The sequence below is a fragment of the Micropterus dolomieu genome, linkage group LG11 (genome assembly GCF_021292245.1).
Source record: "Micropterus dolomieu isolate WLL.071019.BEF.003 ecotype Adirondacks linkage group LG11, ASM2129224v1, whole genome shotgun sequence".
Classification (NCBI taxonomy): Eukaryota; Metazoa; Chordata; class Actinopteri; order Centrarchiformes; family Centrarchidae; genus Micropterus; species Micropterus dolomieu.
The window spans coordinates 20,461,373-20,480,510 of record NC_060160.1 but is presented as its reverse complement, the minus strand read 5'-3'; positions in this window follow the sequence as shown (position 1 = coordinate 20,480,510).

The following is a 19,138-nucleotide window of genomic DNA, read 5'->3' as shown; positions in this document are numbered from 1 at the left end:
TTTTCTGATCCCGGCTTTGCAATCAAACGTACAGCAGAATGGACTCATCCAAAAACAATTAATTTTTCGGATGAACCCCAAAAAACGGGCCTCGTCTGATTAATTATAATTCCCTCCTAAAATTCATGCCCACGATTGTTCCCAAATAAGTGAAGAAAGAGCTTTTTATATTCTTGATTAAATAAATCTTTCGATTGAATGCACAAATAGGAATGCCGCAGGAGAATCCATAATAATGTTGATCATTCCCTCCTTTAATCGCTGAATTTCAGCGTGTTTGGATGCCTCAGGCGGGGAGTTAGTCTTTGATAAAGGTAACCCCGCCTGCCTCAGGCTGCCCATGATAAATGTACAGAGTGACAAGACCGATTTCCTCCTTCTATGATTAAAAGCCTATATATAATATGCAGGTAAAGGGGGCCCGGTTTATTTATTATGAGGCTAAGCCATGGCCTGGGGAGACTTGGCTTCAGGGTAGAAATCATTTTGGAGCCCGTTTGGTTGTTGTTTTTTTAACAGAAATCCAGCCACCTTTCCCTCCCGGGCAAAAGTCTTTATTCGTCTGCTTTCCTCTAATGATTAAACATGTCACGGCGAGATTATAGCAGTGCGCCCATGCCCCGAGGAGATGCCTTCATTTGTTAAACCACCAGTTTATTTGTAACGGTGAATTTCATGCCACACTGTGCCATTCGCTTTAATCTTTTTCTGTGTAAGACGAATTGCTAAAAAGGGGTTTATTATTTTTTAATCACTTCCCATTTCAGTATCGCACTGACACCGGCAGGGAGGAGGGAGAAATGGCTCCAGTCTCCGAGACTTCTTCAGATTAATCAAAAGGGGACAACTATTATTTGTAAATGCGTAGAACATTTGGATAGATAGTTAAATAAATATATAATCCTCTCGAGGAGAACCTGATCTGCCCCGTTCTGGATGGCACAAGTACAGACAACTTGTCCTCCTTGTTAGGCAGCCTGTGTGTGAGTGCAGTAATAACGTTAACAGCTGTTGACATCTGTAGAGCTCTAGCGGTCTCTACCGGCACTTTAAAGAAACAACAGGGGGTGCCTATTGTGTAAACCCAATTAGACAACTTATAATAGCCAATAACGAATAGTCAAATGCAGTCTAGTCAGACACATGTTATGATGTAAGAACTATTATTTTTTTTTTTTTTCACTACTTCATCTGCAGACAAACACACGTTATCTTCATCCATGCCCATCCTAGATACACAGATGTTCTTCAGTAAACTAGGTATGGCTGTTTTAAACTTGTGAGCTCACCAATTATGGAAACTGTTGTGTATTAGCTATTATGTGTGAATATTTGATGAGTGTTGATGAAGCCAGATAAATAAAAAAAAAAAAAAAAATTAAAAATCCACTTCTCAAATTAAAACACAATTTAGATATCTGCTTTTACATATTTACATATAATGTGGGCCTTAGCGTCCATTCTCCTCGGACACGAAGGTGCAGGCCACTCTCACAGTGTACCGTCACAACCATAATGTTCAACCAAGCACAGACTGCCCACGTGAGTGTGTAATGATAACTAACTAGTGTAGGCTAAAAACACAAAGGCCTATACACTCTGAATAGCCACCACATTTTAAACAGAGTTAAAAAGATCAGGGTTATTTTACATTCAAGGACTAAGATGCGCTCTGATGCGCGCGCATTAGCAGCCAAAGAAAACAAGCAGTGTCAATTCAACTCAAAATACTGTATGCAAACTGACTGGAACATCCAGTGCGCTTACCTAAACTGGAGGGGGGCTGAATGTGTTGCCAGCGTTAAGACAGCGCGCAGAGTTAATGAAATATCTCCAAATGGGAGTCAGGAGTGCGTGCAGAGATAAGCCTGATGTGGTTTATATACCCAGAAAGCAAGTGCTCCTCTTCTCATATTGTCCAAGAGCGTTTGCATAGCTGGCCAAGTGGCTCTGCTCTTGCTGACTCGCTAACATTGCATGGTGTTTGTTTTCCCCATGCTATGACGTGAGACAAAATATTGGCCATATGTTCATCGGCAATAAATTGGTCTTGGAGCGCAAACACAGCTCCCTGCAGTCGGTGTTTTAACCTTCACAACTAGTTTTCTGGTGTCTTTTTTTTTGGGGGGGGGGTTAAACTATCTGCTGTATAATGTATGTAGGTGAACAATAATGTTACAACCGCCTGTTAAAGAGATAATTGTACGCCTATGGAAGAGCTGCTGGTTGATCTTTATACTGCGACCTATTTTCCTCACACGGGGCTCTCTAATAAATCGCTTGGTAACCAAGAAGCAGTGCTGTCCAAAGAGCAGATGTGGCATGTTATCCACGCCACAGTTGCGTTTACATTAGATACCCTGATACAATGATTGATAACCAAGGTCACAGTAATTCACAATGAGGCGTCTCCCATGAGGCAGACTACTAACACATAATGTTTACTATATAGATCCACACGTGTCGACACCGAAAATACTGAGGCCACAGACGATTAGAGAAAATGTCATTAGTAACCTAGAAAATCAACAGCTATAAATTCCAAAATCTCTGCTAAGAGGCGCATTTACCTTCATACTGGGCACAATCTTCATTAGTGCAAAAAAACACCAATATTAATAATCAAAATAAAGGCTCAGGTTGCATTATATAAAGAACATAAAGATACATTTTGTTTTTTTACCAACTAATATTCTTAGCCACATATCATGTATGAATCATGTAGTACAAGTTAAATAATAACTGGGTCATCTTAAGTCAACATTTTTATTAGATACAATCAGCATACAGTAAACATATCAGTAGCCTATATATAAGGAAATAAGTAGTGGCACATGGCTCAAAATAAGAAGCTACAGGTTTAACTATAAATAATATGGGGGACATGTGTTTGTTGAACAGTGTATAAAAATTACAATTTCTTCCTGTCCAATTCAGCTTGATTATCCGCTATTAAACTTAACTGCTGGAACAGATTATAACTTTTGAAATATGTTCTTAGGTGTTTTGATTCTCTTTATCTATTTACACCTGTTGCATGTTCACCGGCAACATTTTCCTATATGGAAAACATCCCCTCCTGTATTAGAGGTTGTAAGAGTATTGGTGTAAAGATGATGACAGGGAATACACAGTGATTGCTGAGGAAGAAAGCAATATGATTGTGCTATTATGACACCTGGGGAGGGGGGTTACTTAAATCAAGACAATGATTTTATTGTGGGCAGTCTGGAATCTATGCATGATAATAATGGTGTTGCCTAGTAGTGCAGGAGCGACCATCAATCAATAGCGAATACATTACTGATGGGTTTTGTGCAGGGCCACTTTGCTGATGAAAGACAGAGATTATCCTCCCTGCCATCACTGTGTTCAAGAGTATCGCTAAGACGCTGAGAATACAAATAAATAAATTGGCCTCATACCTTGTTTGAAATTCCACATTAAGGGAAAGTAGTTAGAGAGTTGGAATGTATTCATGAGGTTCAGACGAATGAGAAAAAGCTTTCCACTCAGCCGCTCTGTGAATACACTTGTGCTGTTTGAGATTTGCCACAAGTGCTCTGGGTGCTAAATACAAGACCTCCTGAAAAAGGATGGGTAAGATAGGCCTTGTCGGTCAAGCTATTATCAATCCCTGGCCTAAAGCTTGATGACTAAGATACTTCAGATGTAGTTAGCGGCTGCGTAAGGACACTGATGGCATGGCATTCTGAAATCAATCAGTTCAAGTTTTAATGTATCGACCACTCGAGGAGAACGAAAAGAGGGAGAGCTTCTCGACACGAATGCCAGGGAGGGCTGGGTTGGTTTTCATGGAAGATACTCCTTTAAAAAAAAAAGTTTGATTAAATCTGAGGGCTCACTTGTACGGTTGAGACTCATACATGATGATAGCCAGTCCTATCAATTTGAAAGGCTTAACAATTTTTCTTCACAAATACACGCACTTAGAGAGGTTTAGCATCAGATCACCAAGCCCTCAGTGTTAAAGCGAGTGAATGGGTGTTTTTAGCCCTTCGAGAGATGTGAAGCATGGTAGAGGAGCAGCAGGAGATGAGTTGTTTTCCAACAAAGTGCCCAATTCTACACACCGGTGAATATTACCATTTCTTAAATGACAAATGGTACATTGTGAAATTTGAGGAGCTCTGGAGTGTAGAGCGATCAGTCTTAACATTTTTGCCCTGTTATGTTACCTACTGGAGAGGAAGAGAAGGGAGGGAACAAATAGTGTGAAAGTGGTGAGCTGTGTCGAAGTGTCAGCTGAGTGAAAAAAGTTCTTTTAGAGACACTCGTGAAATGTCTGGTATTTCCATCAAAATAGCGGATTTATGGGCTGCATGGAAGGGTTTTGTGGGCATTACTTGACATGAATAACTTTGGGATTGACTACCTCTTTTCCAGTGCTAAGCATCTGGTGCAAGGCCAGTGCTTGGCCTTGGAGAGCCATATAGCTGTTTGTAAACTCCGCTGCTGAGGCTAAGGGCCAAAAAATACAGTACTTAGCTGACGCATTCTGTAAGCATTTTAGCCCATGTGGCATGTGGGTACAAAACAAATACCCTCGTCAAGGTCAGACACTTGAAAAGCTGTGAGCTTCTAATAACAACAAAGAATCGATCAAAATTTTCACTTAACTATATGTCAACTGAGTCAGGTATCATCAGAAAGGGCAGTGGACGTTCTAACTAAAGATGTGAGAGCAGGGACATACATGAAGAAACTGAACTAGTCCCTCACACATGAAAGCTTTTAATTACTGTAAACATATTATAAAACATGGGCCAGATATATGGCTGTGAGGCTGCTTTCTTGTTCAATAGCTGGATATGTGAAAGGAGCATTATAAAGTTCTGTGTCTACGTAAGCAAGAAGGTTCCTACACTGCGGACAACAGCCATCATCCAAGATGAAGGCAGAGGAGCTGTATCACAGTTATGACCACTTCAACAATAAATCGCTTTCTCCGTTAGAGAGGAATCTGAAATGGGTGGAGAATCAAATCATGTGATATAGAAAACCTACAACTGAAGAGTGGCGCACCGTGAAATGGAAAGGCTGCATCTCTCTCAAGGTAGCCAACCGGTGTTAATCTGCAGAACCGTATTGCTTGCAAGGTGAATTTCTAAAGAGAGATCTTAAGAAATGCAGAGAGATATGGTTAGGTTGTTTTGGTCTTTCAAGACCTCTTCCATTTTTTAAACAATAAATGGTAGCATGAGCCAAGGACAGATCATTGCAAGATGGGCAAGCTCATCATTGCCTTCACTCCAGCTGCACAGAACAGCCTAGGAGCAAAGATTCAAAAGCTCTGCAAGGATATCGACTGTTACCTTCAACAGTAAGTCCTTAGTGAAGTATAGAAGGAAGAAAATAACTCTAGTGTTTGAATAGTAGCGCATGGACAAAACATGTTGAATTAGAAGAGAGATGTCTCAAGGCCATTTTTTTCCTTACCAAGTGACAGAAATGAGAAGCATGGTGGAATTATCATCGTACAGTGGCCTGCAGTGTTCAGTGAGGTTTGGCTGGCTTCAGCCACTTTAACTTGAGAACCTGCATGACAGATGAACTGATGGTGTGGGTATACAGTACATGTACATTTTAACTCTGCGTTCATCCAAGCACTTTAAGAGGTAGGCTTTTAGTTAACACATATCTGCTAAGATGTTTGACAACAGATTTAAAGATTGGTTTAATGTAGTTTTAGTGAAATCTTGATTCAAGATATAGAGGACACAATGCTGTTTCATTTCAAAGTCCTTTTGAAAAATTTGCACTGAGAACTGATGTTTGAATAATCATCCATCCATCCATCCATCTTTCCATCCAGCAACAGCTTATCCTGCGTACAGGGTCGCGGTGGGCTGGAGCCAATCCCGGCTGATATTGGGCGAAAGGCAGGGTACACCCTGGACAGGCCACCAATCCATCGCAGGGCCTGTTTGAATAATCATTGAAATAAAAAGTCAACTGGTAGTACCACTACCAGGAGTAGGAGGCAGTTTTTTCCCAATGAGTCTATAAAGCTTTATTTATATAGCACTTTTAAAAAGACAGTTACAAAGTGCTTCACACATACACACAAAATATACAGATGAATAAATAAATAATACAAAGAAAAATTACAACATAAAACACAGCACAAAACCAAACTAAAATGGAACAAAACATTAGGCAGATGGAGTTATGTAACAAGGCTTAGAGTTTAAATGATGACTTACCTGAAAACCTGGACTTAGTTGAAGAGTTGTTCCTCTGAATCACCAATAACTTTTTATTGGACTTAGCCACGTTGTACATAGCTTGGAGTGCATTGCAAAAAAAGGTGGTGTAACAACCCATAAAACCCTTAAAAAAAAATCCCCCAAAAAATATATATTGAAGTGCTAATTGTTTGCAAAACATCCTCCATATTCACTCAACCTCATATGCTAAGCCTCTTGAAAACTACATCCAACTCACTCTGAAAATAGAAGGGTACTTAATCATACTTACTCATTAATGAAATTGGATGTCCTGCAAAGTCAAAGTGAGATTAAATATCATAAATTTCGGAGGGCATTTTGGACCAAGCCTGTCAAGATGATAAATCATTTCCATAAGTTAAGTTACTGTCTTACTGAACAAACCACTGCCCATTTTTTCTTTTGTTCAGTTTTCTTTGTGCCTGTGTGAATTTCTTTTAAATCATACATGATTCTTGACAGTGATAGAGTGCAGGGATTTTAATCTTAGCGCACACACTGTGTAGCTCTTTTAAGTTTGAGGATAAAATTTCACCATTACTGTTGGTTCCACAAAGCTGAACATTTTCATCGCTTCAAATCTTACTAAAATCAGTAATGACATAAATAATGACCAGTCATTACACGCTGAAGGCCAAGCATTGCTGTGAGAAGGTGTGTGTGTAGTTGTATGTGGAGCAGTGGACCTGTGTGTGCATGTTATGGCTGCATGTGTGCAAAGACAGTCCCTATTTCAGAACGGTGAACATCCCATCAGGATATGTAACCTAAACAACACAATAGAGAGAAACAGAAGGGCTTAGGGGCATGAAACACTCACCTTGAACCAGGCTGCTCCTTGCAGACACAAGGATTACCCATCTGCACATTTTTGAAGCCTTTTGACTAACAATGTGTCCAAAATGAAAGATGAAAAGGAGAAAACACAATTTAGTAATTTCAATGGCTGTCTGCAGATGGGTTGCCAACATATTTGGATAATTAACGTGTAGATATTTTCTTTATGCTGGGCCTGCGATGGCAATTAACATGTTTTGTGGAGAGGTGAAAACTTTTTTCGAGACAGTGAAGATGGTTGAAAATGCATTAGAGGAGGTCACGAAAATGGGCTTCTATTCTTTGCGCTAAAAGGATGCTTTTATAAGGTGATAGCAATTGAGGAATAAAACCCCAAGGGCAAATAAATGATAAAGAACTCATCTTTAATTGGCAATCTTTTTGGTTCATATAAATACCACTCCAAATGTTCTATCCACATTTCCATTGACTGCATGGCAAGTCTCTCTTGAACCAGAATTATCAAAGGCAAAGAGAGCCACAATGCTGAGCAAAAAGGACAACTCTATCTCTCAGCAAGCCAAAGGTTTACAAATTGCCCACTCTCTGTTCACCATGATACTATGCAATTCAATGAGAACAGTAATTGCCTGAAAATCGTTTAAAAGATACATGGTGTAATTTTAGAGAAAACTTAATTCTGGAAACTGAATGAATTCCCTTTCGCCTGTTTGAATAAATTGGAATTGAAACATGAATAAGTGAGTAACTGTGAGTCAATGCTATGGTTCTGTATAAATTCAACACCAAGTCAGAAATCCACAATTCGCTATGTGATTGTCTTAAAAGTATGCTAATATGTCAACGTTTCAATAGAACTGCCACAGGTGCCTTCTCAATACTTCTTGACTCAATGTGGCTGTGCACTAACCGTTTGTTCATACAGCAGTTGTGGCAATTTTAGTGTGTAAGCCATGGCCAAGGCCTTCACCATGTAAACCTTTCTCTGTCGCCACCTAATGGCAGGAGTGTTAATTCTGAGCTCTGCAGCCCAGCTGAGGAAAAGTGTGCACCAACACATCCTCCCTCTCTCAGGTAATTATGTCTTTTATCTAGGAGACACATACAGCTACTTTAACATTGGATATCCAGCCGTCCTAATGGCCCATTATTCAAATAAATGGGGGAAACACTGTGAGGTTGGTGACCCCCTCCGTGCCGCAGGGCCCTCCATCCAGGCACACCTGCTGAGACAAGGTAACGTTTATCACTGACACCTTCGCAGGACAGAAACAAAATGGCAGGCGGGGTCAGCGGTAAGGAGCAGACTGGGCCTGTCATATTGCAAACATATCCATTTGGTACAGCTCTACTCTTGTGGTTGCCAGGCTACTGCCTAATATATGGTGACTGAGTGTGCGTCAGGAAAACAGAAGTAAGATGTTGACTTTGAGATAAGTACCTCTTCAAATTGAACAGCACCATCACATTGCATTCGAAATAACATTTCCAAAGGTCAACTTTAAATGGTCCCCATTTGGAAAAAAAAAATCCCTGTGTTCTTCAACTCACTAAATCGTCAAATTTGCATACCAGTTATGTTAGTTAGTGGCATTTAATTATTTATGTTTTAATTACATGGAATGAAGGGGATAATATCACTGTACGGTAGTTTTGTGGGTGTGTGTGTGTGTGTGTGTGTGTGTGTGTGCGTCTGTCACCTGAACACTCGGATGTCTCCTTATTAAAGTACACAAAAAGATAATTATGTCCGGCTCTGTCTAAACATTGCCATGGTGCTGCACTAGAGAATCATCGCTGAATTGGACACAGGAGAGGGTTAGACCTCTTGTGATTAATGTACTTGGTCACACACTCTCTGGATTGGTAAAGGCATGTCAACTCCCTCTCTCTACTGCTCTCCTCTAGAGTCAAGGGTCGGCAAAATTGTTTTGATGGGACTGATTGTCGCATCAACCAGACTTATCATGCAGTGAGCTCACCTATGGACTCCAGAGTGCTGAGCTTGCAGCTGAAGAAGACACACCCTCTTCCCAAAAACCACATGTCTGCATGAGTGCATCAACTGGGAATTAACAAAGGCATTAGATAGATAGATAGATAGATAGATAGATAGATAGACAGATAAGCTGCATAGACAGATATTGTCTGTTGTTATACAAATATGTAGTGGTTTGGGTACATAGACAGAAACATATGTGGACTGGGTCAGTGATGGGAGGAAAGAGAGCTGTGAGTTCACATTTGCAAGGCTCATTTCCACCAGCTCTCCCACAAAACACCCATCACCTGGAATGGACTTGGTGAATGGACTTGCTGATGTCATTGGAGAGATGGTATTGATTGACCAAGGGGCAGCAAAGGCCAATGCAATTAAGAGACAAGAAAACATACAGCGTTAAAGACTGTGTAAATAAAGGGACACTGCAGTAGGGCCAGACAAAGGCCAGTCCAGGGCCCATTCAGGATCCTCTTGTTCACCGTTGGCCTGGGGTCTTCGCCAAGGATTGAGGGTCTGGGTGGGAGGCCTGGGGGAGGTGGCAAAGAAGAGAGAGGCAGTGGGTGTCCGGAGGGATAAGGACAGAGAGTGTTGCTAGGCTGTCTCTGAGAGTTTGGCGAGAGCTCAGCCCTCCCTGTGTCCGGAACTATCAGGTGATCATGGATGATCTGCATCTCAAGGAGGGGGCTGTTGAGTGGAAGAAGCTGTATTTTTATACGCCTCTGTCTGGTTTGCTTTGCTGTCATCATTACTAACTTCCTTCCTCTTTATTTCTCTCCCCTATCCAAGTACACTGTAGAGTGAATGAGTTCCAAAACAAATTAGATACTTGGATCTCTGATTTTGGATCAAATACATGATTGAGTCAACAATGTTCCTCTATTATTTGCACTCATCATTGTTGTGTTTCTAAACCATTTACATAGTGATTGCATGCATACATTTTTTAAACCTATTACAACTGAATGAGTTTCAGAAAGTTAGGTCCAAAAAAGAAATTGAGCATTGTCCACTGTTACACATTGTGCATATACAGTAGAGATATCATATCAAAAGCGGTGGGCCAACAAACAGGCCAACAATTCCCAGAGCCATGCCATTACTAAAAATACCATCCATGTATAGTGTCTTTCCTGAGTTTGATCAAACTTACCACTTGGTGTTTTTTCCACTGACTGAAAGTATATGAAGAAGTGAGAATCATGACTGTATGAACAAAACAAAACAAAAACAGAACCTGTAATAAATTTGTGATATTGTAACCTGCTGCCTTCTACCAACATGGGACTGAAGCTTATAGCAATGGCACACATGCCACAACTATTAGTATTGTCCTAAATGGTACTATGCAATATTCATTTGTGAGTTCACAGTCTGTGTCAATCTGTGTCAGTGTCAAAGGGTGTGCTCACACAACACAACAGACTGCTCAACCCCTCCGACCCCCTGTTTGATTCAGCTCTTCTTCTGGCAGCAAACAGAGCTGGAGGTCACCTATTCTGATATGCTTCCTATCCCCGTCCTCTGTCCCCCCTGTATCTGCATTCAGCAAAAAACAATGGCCTCCACTTCATCTGTCCCCCAGGTGTCGGCATGAATATGATCCTTGGATAATTTACCTTGCTCCTCATTTCTTGTTCATCAAATGAATGCCTGTGTCTGCCTGTCCTTAGACTCATTTACATTTTCTCATTTGCTCCTCACTTTTATTATTCAAATACGTATGTTGTCTAGAAAAACTTATTGGACAAAGGGATGGGAGATGTTGTCACCCTTGCTTGACAGAGAGGCACCATGTGGTGATTGAGGGTCTATATACAGTATGTATCATAAGCCACCCAAGGATGGATGGCAGGCTTTGTGTCCCCTTGGCTGCAGGCAAAGAAACTATGGGTTCTTTGTATGACTGCTTTGCCTCTAAACCTTCTGGATATTGTACATGTACAAGGCTTTATACAACAAATGGTTAACAGGATGACTATGGCCTTCTTTCAATAGCAATAATACAAAACAGCTATTGGACGCTCTCCTGGAAAAGAACTGGTGACATCCCAGTGTATAGCAATTGGTAAATTCAATCTCTCATCTGTCAGTGAAAAGAGCCCTACATATCTTACTTCTCTCGTCTAGTACCAGTGTATAGACTTTAGTCCTTGCCCATGATTTTAAAGGGTTTGCCACTTGACCATGGCTTTTCACCACATTCAGCGTCAGTGAATACACATCGGTCCTTTCCTTCAAATCATATGTATATGCTGCATGTTTTTACTGCTAAATTCAAGGCTGCCGCAGCATTAATGAATCAACCATATTCATTAGCAGAATCATTATATTCTTGCGCAATGAGCCTTTCTGATAGCCTACATAACCCCGCTGGTAATTTAGTTTTGGTGTAGCTCTCAGTTTTATGGGTTTAAACTTCAGCAGTCTAGTTCAAACAGCAGCATGAATGATGCACAAGTCCACTGCGAGTACAAGCTGGTAATGTATGCTGTGGAAGAAATCATATATGCGCACAAAATCAAGCAAGTTATGGACAGACCAAATGCACTGAGAGTCAGCAGTGATGGAGAGGACTTGATAGGTTCAATCTAAGAGATGACGAGAGATTAGATTGGGTGAGGGTGGGTGTCTGGAGACATGGGGGCAATATTCTCAGACGTCTTTCTACAATAAATATATTTTTAATTTGTGCTCTTTTATTAACCAGCAAAATCACTTCAAAATGAATAGCACATTATTAAGTCTTCTAGTGGCTCTTACTGTTCTTTATCATGAGTTTGTATCACTGTGCAATTCATCTCCAGCCATTCTTCACACCAAATATGTTTTATATGAGCCTTCATTTATCATGGCCTGTCAGCTCTTAACTGTATCATTATTCAGTCTAGAGTTATAAATTGGAATCATTAAACGGTTTTTCACATAATCTGATGCAATAACTGCTCCCCCTTTATTGGCTTGTGAAAAGAAAATAGTAAATACAATTGTCTGTCAAGATCTTTGGAGATAGCCGTCTCTCTCAGGCAGAAATGAAATTAGGCCAGCCAAGGAGACAGGATCAATGTCAGCAGATTTGTTCGACTTTCATCGTGGAGGGGACGGGGTTGAGCGGATGAAGGATGGAGAGAAAAGGAAGCTGACACTGCTGAACCTGATGAGGAATGTGGGCTTAGCTGTCAATGTTTTTTTCATACAGTGTCACATCAATCAGAGGTGTCTTTTCAACTTCTCAGTGCAGTTCTGCGCAGACATTCGTAATGGAGATATTACATTCCCTGAACTCAGCTAAATGTGTGGTCTCTGTATCTTTTTTGTCCGGCATCTGAGACATTTTCATGGAGGTGTAGTGATTAACGATGACAATGTGGGGTCATATTTTTCATCACTTCAATCATATTCTAATCAGAGGAGGACCTTGGCACCACAAACCGTCCCTGTGACGCTACATACCAAATTGTAAAAAGTAGTTAAGCCCAAATGTTCTTGGATCTAAATGGTTTACAAATGAAACATAAACCTTGCAGTATTATTTGTATGAGGCGTAGAAAAAACAAACGTGTTTACAGTACATTGCCAGAAACAAGCTTAACACACACACACAAAACTTAACAAAAAACGTTTCAACTGAAAAGGTGGAAATTGGCACAATTATCAGATTACAAAGGGATAGGCTATCACAGTTTAGCTCTTGAGAGAAGGTGCCTGCTGTTTTGAGTCTGTTTTGTTTTCTCCTTTCTCATCCCATAAAGAGATGGTGATAAAAGGTATTAACCCCACTCTGACAATCATGGGTAAAGACTGCTACCCTCTGGCAAGAAGATAAGAAACTTTATTTTCTGTCACACTGGAAATGTGCCTTTACCATTCTGGTAACACAGTGTAAAACATGCAGTGACGTGCAACTAAAATACATACAACACATAAAATACCTCACAGACTTGATAGATATTGTCAACACATTTGTATTACCAAGTGTGAGATTATTGTTGAAAACGAGTTTTATTTAAAGGATGTGGATATTCTTAGGAATTAGTTAAATGATAGAAATGATTCAAAAGAGAAAGAGGAAACTGTACTAAGGAAGGCTCTTGCTATTCTACACATGCTTTCCCATGAGCCTATGCTGCCATCTACTGGACGACATAGTGAAATGATGGTGTGTAATTTGAGATGATGCTCACCTCTGAAGAAACCCACACCACTTGTCTGCTCTGAATTTGAACAGCACAATAATGACCACAATATCTTTTGTGCAGTTCACTCTTTTACCCATAGGCTATATCATCTTTCCCTGAAACCCCTTCTCCTCATTTCCTCGCGCTAGAACAAGAAGCTGATTGTGTAGTTTGGATCACCACTGAGATACACGTCTAAAGGTGTAGGCTAAAATCTGATTGAATGAAAATTATATTTTAATCACAAATTTCTTTCTGTCAGAAAAAAAGATCTCCGATTATCTGCTGTGCGAGAGACAAGCTCCCACTATCCGGGTGTCAGCATTTGGAGATAATAAAAACAAGATCACTGTGTCTGGCAAGTGAAAGCTCAAGTGAGTAACATCCACTTTAGGCCAGATGATGGCGTGTTTGGTCCGGTTTTGTACCAGGTGGCGCAGACCTTTTGGAAATGTGAGGTAGGGTTATATACAAATGCTGAAATGAATCCCAAATAAACAGACCTAAGGGGTGTATGCTACTAGGAAGCAAGTTCGACTTAGCCAGGCTTTCTTTGCATTAGCTGTCTCAAACCTAAAACCCCAATTAGGTTAATAGGTATCACGAACTTTATTTCATCAGGCTGATTGGCTTAATCCACTCAATGCATTGTCAGTGCATCCCATTTATCTCTAACGTGACAGCTGCACATTGTAGAGCTCTGAACTTCACACTTGATCCAGTCTATTAAAATATTATACTCAAGAATGGCATTTAGGCGTTCAGCACGGCTACTATAGTGATGTAGGTTACACGGTAATAAGAACCTCGTCGCAGGACTGGAAACCCAGGGTTAACCCTGAAGTTACCTGGCTAACCTCAACTCCTGCTTCGTAGTACAGGCCCCTAGACTATTTATTTACTCCTACTGGCCCGTATTTCCACCTGCATGTTGAAGGTGTTTACATGTAAACTCCCCCAAAAGAGAGGCAGTTCACTCCAAGGTCTCTGTTCTGTCAATCTGGCAGTAAAGCTTGGTCATGCTCTCTTTTCCTCCTCTTTGCCCCCCAGTATTTCTCTCTGTCTTTCATGATACATCACCATCTATCCTGAAGGAGCTGGAACGTTCTGGAAAGTAACAAATTGCTCAGGGTGAAAGGGCTTTTCTACTGAAACATAACAAATTAGTAACTCTTAAGGACACACCTACAAAAAAAAAACCCTCACAACACATCAACAGTAAAACTTCACTTAAAAAAACTAGTTAAGTTAAAGTTTTGAGTTTGATTGGTAATTGTTCAAGTTTAAAAAAAACCTCTAGAGTCAGATAAGGTTTAGTTGAGTTTAATACAAATGTGGGGAGGAAAATACAGTTTTATGGTTCACAAGGTATCTGGACCTGGATAACTGAATTGTTTCAGTTAGTAGGAAGAGCAATATTAAAATATATATAAATAACACTTAATTGCTTACTCCTTAAATAACTCCCTTTACACTCAACTTCAGTTTATATTACTTAAATTATCTGGAAAAAATACTGACTCCATCTGTTAAGTTTATTCAACCAGTGGCATTACTTCTTCTGTGCGGCTCCTCCTCCAACACCTCAGTCTGCATTTTGTAATTTTCTCAACTGAAAAACAAGAAACTAAGCCTTTGTCTCGACAATACTTAAAAACGATGACATGATAGGCGGACTACGTATTCTCTGTCACCCGTGACCCACGCCTCCTTAGACAGGCTGATTCTGCAAACGTGTCATCACTTTGCACCATCTTGTAGATGCTATCGGCATTCTCCTGAGAACTTGATATGATCCAGAGTGCTATGAAGTCAAGAAAAAAGTGGCGGGGATGCCTGTAAGTTTGTCAAGTTGCAGAGAATTTAGAGCACAGTCCAAAGGGCTTTCACTGCTGGTCCTCTCTCCACAGTGCACAGGCGGCCAGTAAAAGTTTTAGCCTAATGTGTTTAAATGTGCCTCACCTCTGTAAAGTCATGTATGACAGTAATCTCCCATTTTGTAAACTAAAATAGCAAAAATATAATTGGAAAACAACATTGTGACTGAGGTCTTCAGTATGCTGTGGTCTTTTCCAAAAAGTAATGTATCCTTTCATTGATCCCCAATTCAGCTAGAAAAACTGACTCGATCTTTCTTTCCCTAATGTGAACGCAGAGAAGAGAAAACTATTAAAAGTAGCCCATCAAACCTGTCCTCCAGGACTTGCTCGCACTTGTCTGGGCTCAAGTTCAGCAAAAGAGAAAGAAGGAAGAGAATGGCTCAGAATGAATCATCTGAAGACAAGGAGACAGTGACAAATCCATTTTTAGCTTTAACTCAAACATTTTAGCTCCAGAATGCTAATAACGTCTCGCTTGGTTTAGTCAAACAGTCTCTGAAGAGTGAGTATCACTTTCAGAGGGTTCCCTCATTGTTGACAGGTCACAGCCCTGCTGAAGAAATGCCACTGACAACGACTTAACTCCGCCAGCATTAACACTTCATACAGTAGTGTAAAGTTATGTTACAGGAGCTTATGGTGTTTTTTTGTGCTGCAAAAATCAGGACCAGATGGTACTATCATATTTGAATATTAATCATATTCTCAGCCTTGAAGAAATCAGTGTTGATTTAAATGTTTCTTTCTGGGAAAGGAGAAAATTCATCTTTGAGATCATTTTGTAGTAGGATTGGTATTGTTTATTTAAAAGGTATTAAAAGGAAAAACCTGAGGAAATGAGTGAAGAAACAAATGCAGATGCTTCCATACATACAGATTTACATATTCATTAGGAGCCACAGACAAAGGAAGTCAGAAAGTATTGAGGGACAGACTAACACATTGTTGGTTTCGTTGAGTGAATAAGAAATATATGAAATGTTGTCAGGCCTATCCTTCAGTAGGCCTGTAATTTCCAATAATTTCTTAACTCTCCAAAACGTGACGTCACTAATCTGGCAAATAAAATACATACACTCCTTTGATTTGTTTAATATCCACATACCAGGGAAGAGAGCATGCATGTATGTATGTATTATCATCATTACAGCAATCATTATCGTTACAATGACAAAGAACAGGAAAGCCTTACTTTTGGGTCCACAACTGGCTTTATCCTCCCATCCTTCGGTAAGTATCCTGCAGGCCTATGTCATGGGGAAGTCCTTGCCATGTTTTTGAGTGAAGGAGGCTCTCTGCCAGTATCGCTGCTCACTGCCAAGGAAAGACTCAACCCTCTGATCCTGGGAAGTGTGCCGCACAATTTCTATTTGATGTTGTAATTGTTCCTCTGTCTTGGACAGGAGGTCTGGGACATGTTTTTGTGTAGGAGCGCGGAGTTCCATCTCTGTAGATGTTTTGGCAGATGTGGCAACAGGTTGCGGTCTGCAGCATATGGGCTCACTTTAAAAACTCCACAAAAGCTTCTCCTTTGAGATAATTGTATCATGAATTAGACCAGGGAGGCTTTGATTTATCAACACAGTTGTTAACAACAAGTTTCCACCCCTTCAGACTTTCCATTGACAAATATACTGAAATAACCCAAACCTCTTAACACAACACTATGCAACAAAAAATTACACTTAATTAATTATCTTGAACAAATTGTCTTCAGTGTAATGAGAAAGCTGAAAGGACAGTTGTGGCAGTGTGGTGGCAAATTTCAGCAGAGGCTCTCAATGTCCTCTAATTACCCGGGATGAAGGTAAACTCTCCTTGACATCTTATAACACTGAGTCTTCTAGGAAGCTCCCTGCCCTGAGACCTTTGACCAAACCCATAATTAGCTGTAATATGGGTGTACACAATTCAAATATGGTTACATCAACACTGACATTGAGCAATCGTGGATTGTCATTTTACATTTTCCAAAGCGGTTCCAACAAATAACACCATCACATGTGGGCTCCACCACACACACCACTATTATTACAACTGATGTCAACAGTATTTGACATGAATCATGATCTCGCTTGTAACTTTGACCACAAATAATTAAGTGTGCAGCCACAAACTGTTAATACTTTTCTTTGTCTTGCTGAGCACAGTCGAGTAAATTCTCTGGGACGAGATTATTAGATTATTATTATTATTATTGGATATGGCATGTAATAAAATATACACAACAAATAAATGAATAAATACATAACGTTTGTCAAAATCAAAATATCTATCCATCAATTACAGTAGTCAATCAATAGAAAATTAGCACACAAGTTGGATAATTGTTTAATTAGTGAAATCAATTATCAATCAAAAAAGCCAAAGATTTACTCAACTGTGAAAATTGGCTGATTTTCTCTAACATTCATGACATCACTGTACCTTGAATATCTTTATAATTATGGTTAGACAAAGCAAGCAATTTGAAGAAGTAACCTTTACCTCTGGGATATTCCATTGACATTTTCTGTTTTGTTTTTTATGACATTTTATAAAGAGAATGATGAGTGGATTTATAGAAAAACTAGTCATCAGATGGATCAGTAATGAAAACAGTTGTTACTTGCAGCCCTAATCGCAAGGTAAGCTGTTTTTGTTAATGCTATGAACTCTTCATTGGTGACAATAAAGAACAACACAGAAAGGTGGAGCAAAAGTAAAACATTCAAACAACAATGACAAAGACAACCAAAAAAAGAAGAAGAAAATAAAGCAACATACATATATAAGTTGGTGATTTTGAACAGACTCATGTCTGTGTAAAAAGAACATAGAGTGCCTTATTGTCAAATGGCCAGTAGTGGAAAGTAACATAAGTACATTGACTACTTGTATTTTCAAGCATGTTTGAAGTAAATGTAGTTTACTTCAGTATTTCTATTTGATGATGCTTTATACTTCTGCTCAACGACATTTAAGATGGAAATGTTGTACTTTATTTACATGACAGCAATAGTTACTAGTTACTTTGCAGATTAAGATTTTACATTAAAAAACACATGATATGCTTATATTTTACGATGCATTGTTAAACAAAAAACAGTGGTTTCCAACCTTTTTGGCTTTTGACCAAAAAAGTGTGGCTGTGGCTATGAGTTGTTAGTAGTTCCACCAACTAGAGATTTCCCCTCTAGGCTTCTCCCATGATTTCTCTTAAATTACTGTTCAATACAAAAAGAGGTTAAACTATGTGAATTTTTCATGAAACAAAGCAAAAATTCCACCCGAATTCCAGGACCCTTCATGTTTATCGTCTGACCATTTGGAGGGGGCCCAGCCCCTAGGTTGTGAATCGCTGGCCTATACCTAATTGTACATAAAGTAGTTAAAACTAGCTCCACCTTTATCAGCTACAGCTGTAACTATACTTGATGTATCAGTATTAACAATCTGAAAATGCCATATAAAATAATCACAGGGCTGAAACAAGCACTTTTACCTTTTGCTTATAATACGTATGTACTTTTACTTACTTTATGCAGAACGTTAACTTGTAATGTAGTATTTTTACAGTATTTAAGTATTTTTACATTATTGTACTGATACTTTCACTTTAGGAAATGATCTGAATCCTTCTTTCACCAATATAAATTTTATACAATTTCACAACAAACAGACCCAAAAGGTAAAACATCAAACACAGAAATAGTTCATACTGTCCTTTTATTTTATTTTTTTAAGTCCAGTCTCTCAGTTTTACACATACTGTACCTTGCACATTGAGCACATTGTCAGGTGCTTTTAGTTTTGACCTCTGTTTACCTTCCCTATTCTTTCACTTCCACTGCTTTCATCTCTCCAATGTACACACACAATACAGCTGACCTTTATTCTGTTCACAGAAACCAACTTCCTCCTGTATTTACAGTCATTATACTAAAGGCAGCAACATTAACGACACAAACAACAGAGTAAAAGTCTCTTTGCATCTAGTAGTAACATATTTTCACACACGTGCTTGTTGTTGAGCAAGTGTATAGGTGAAGC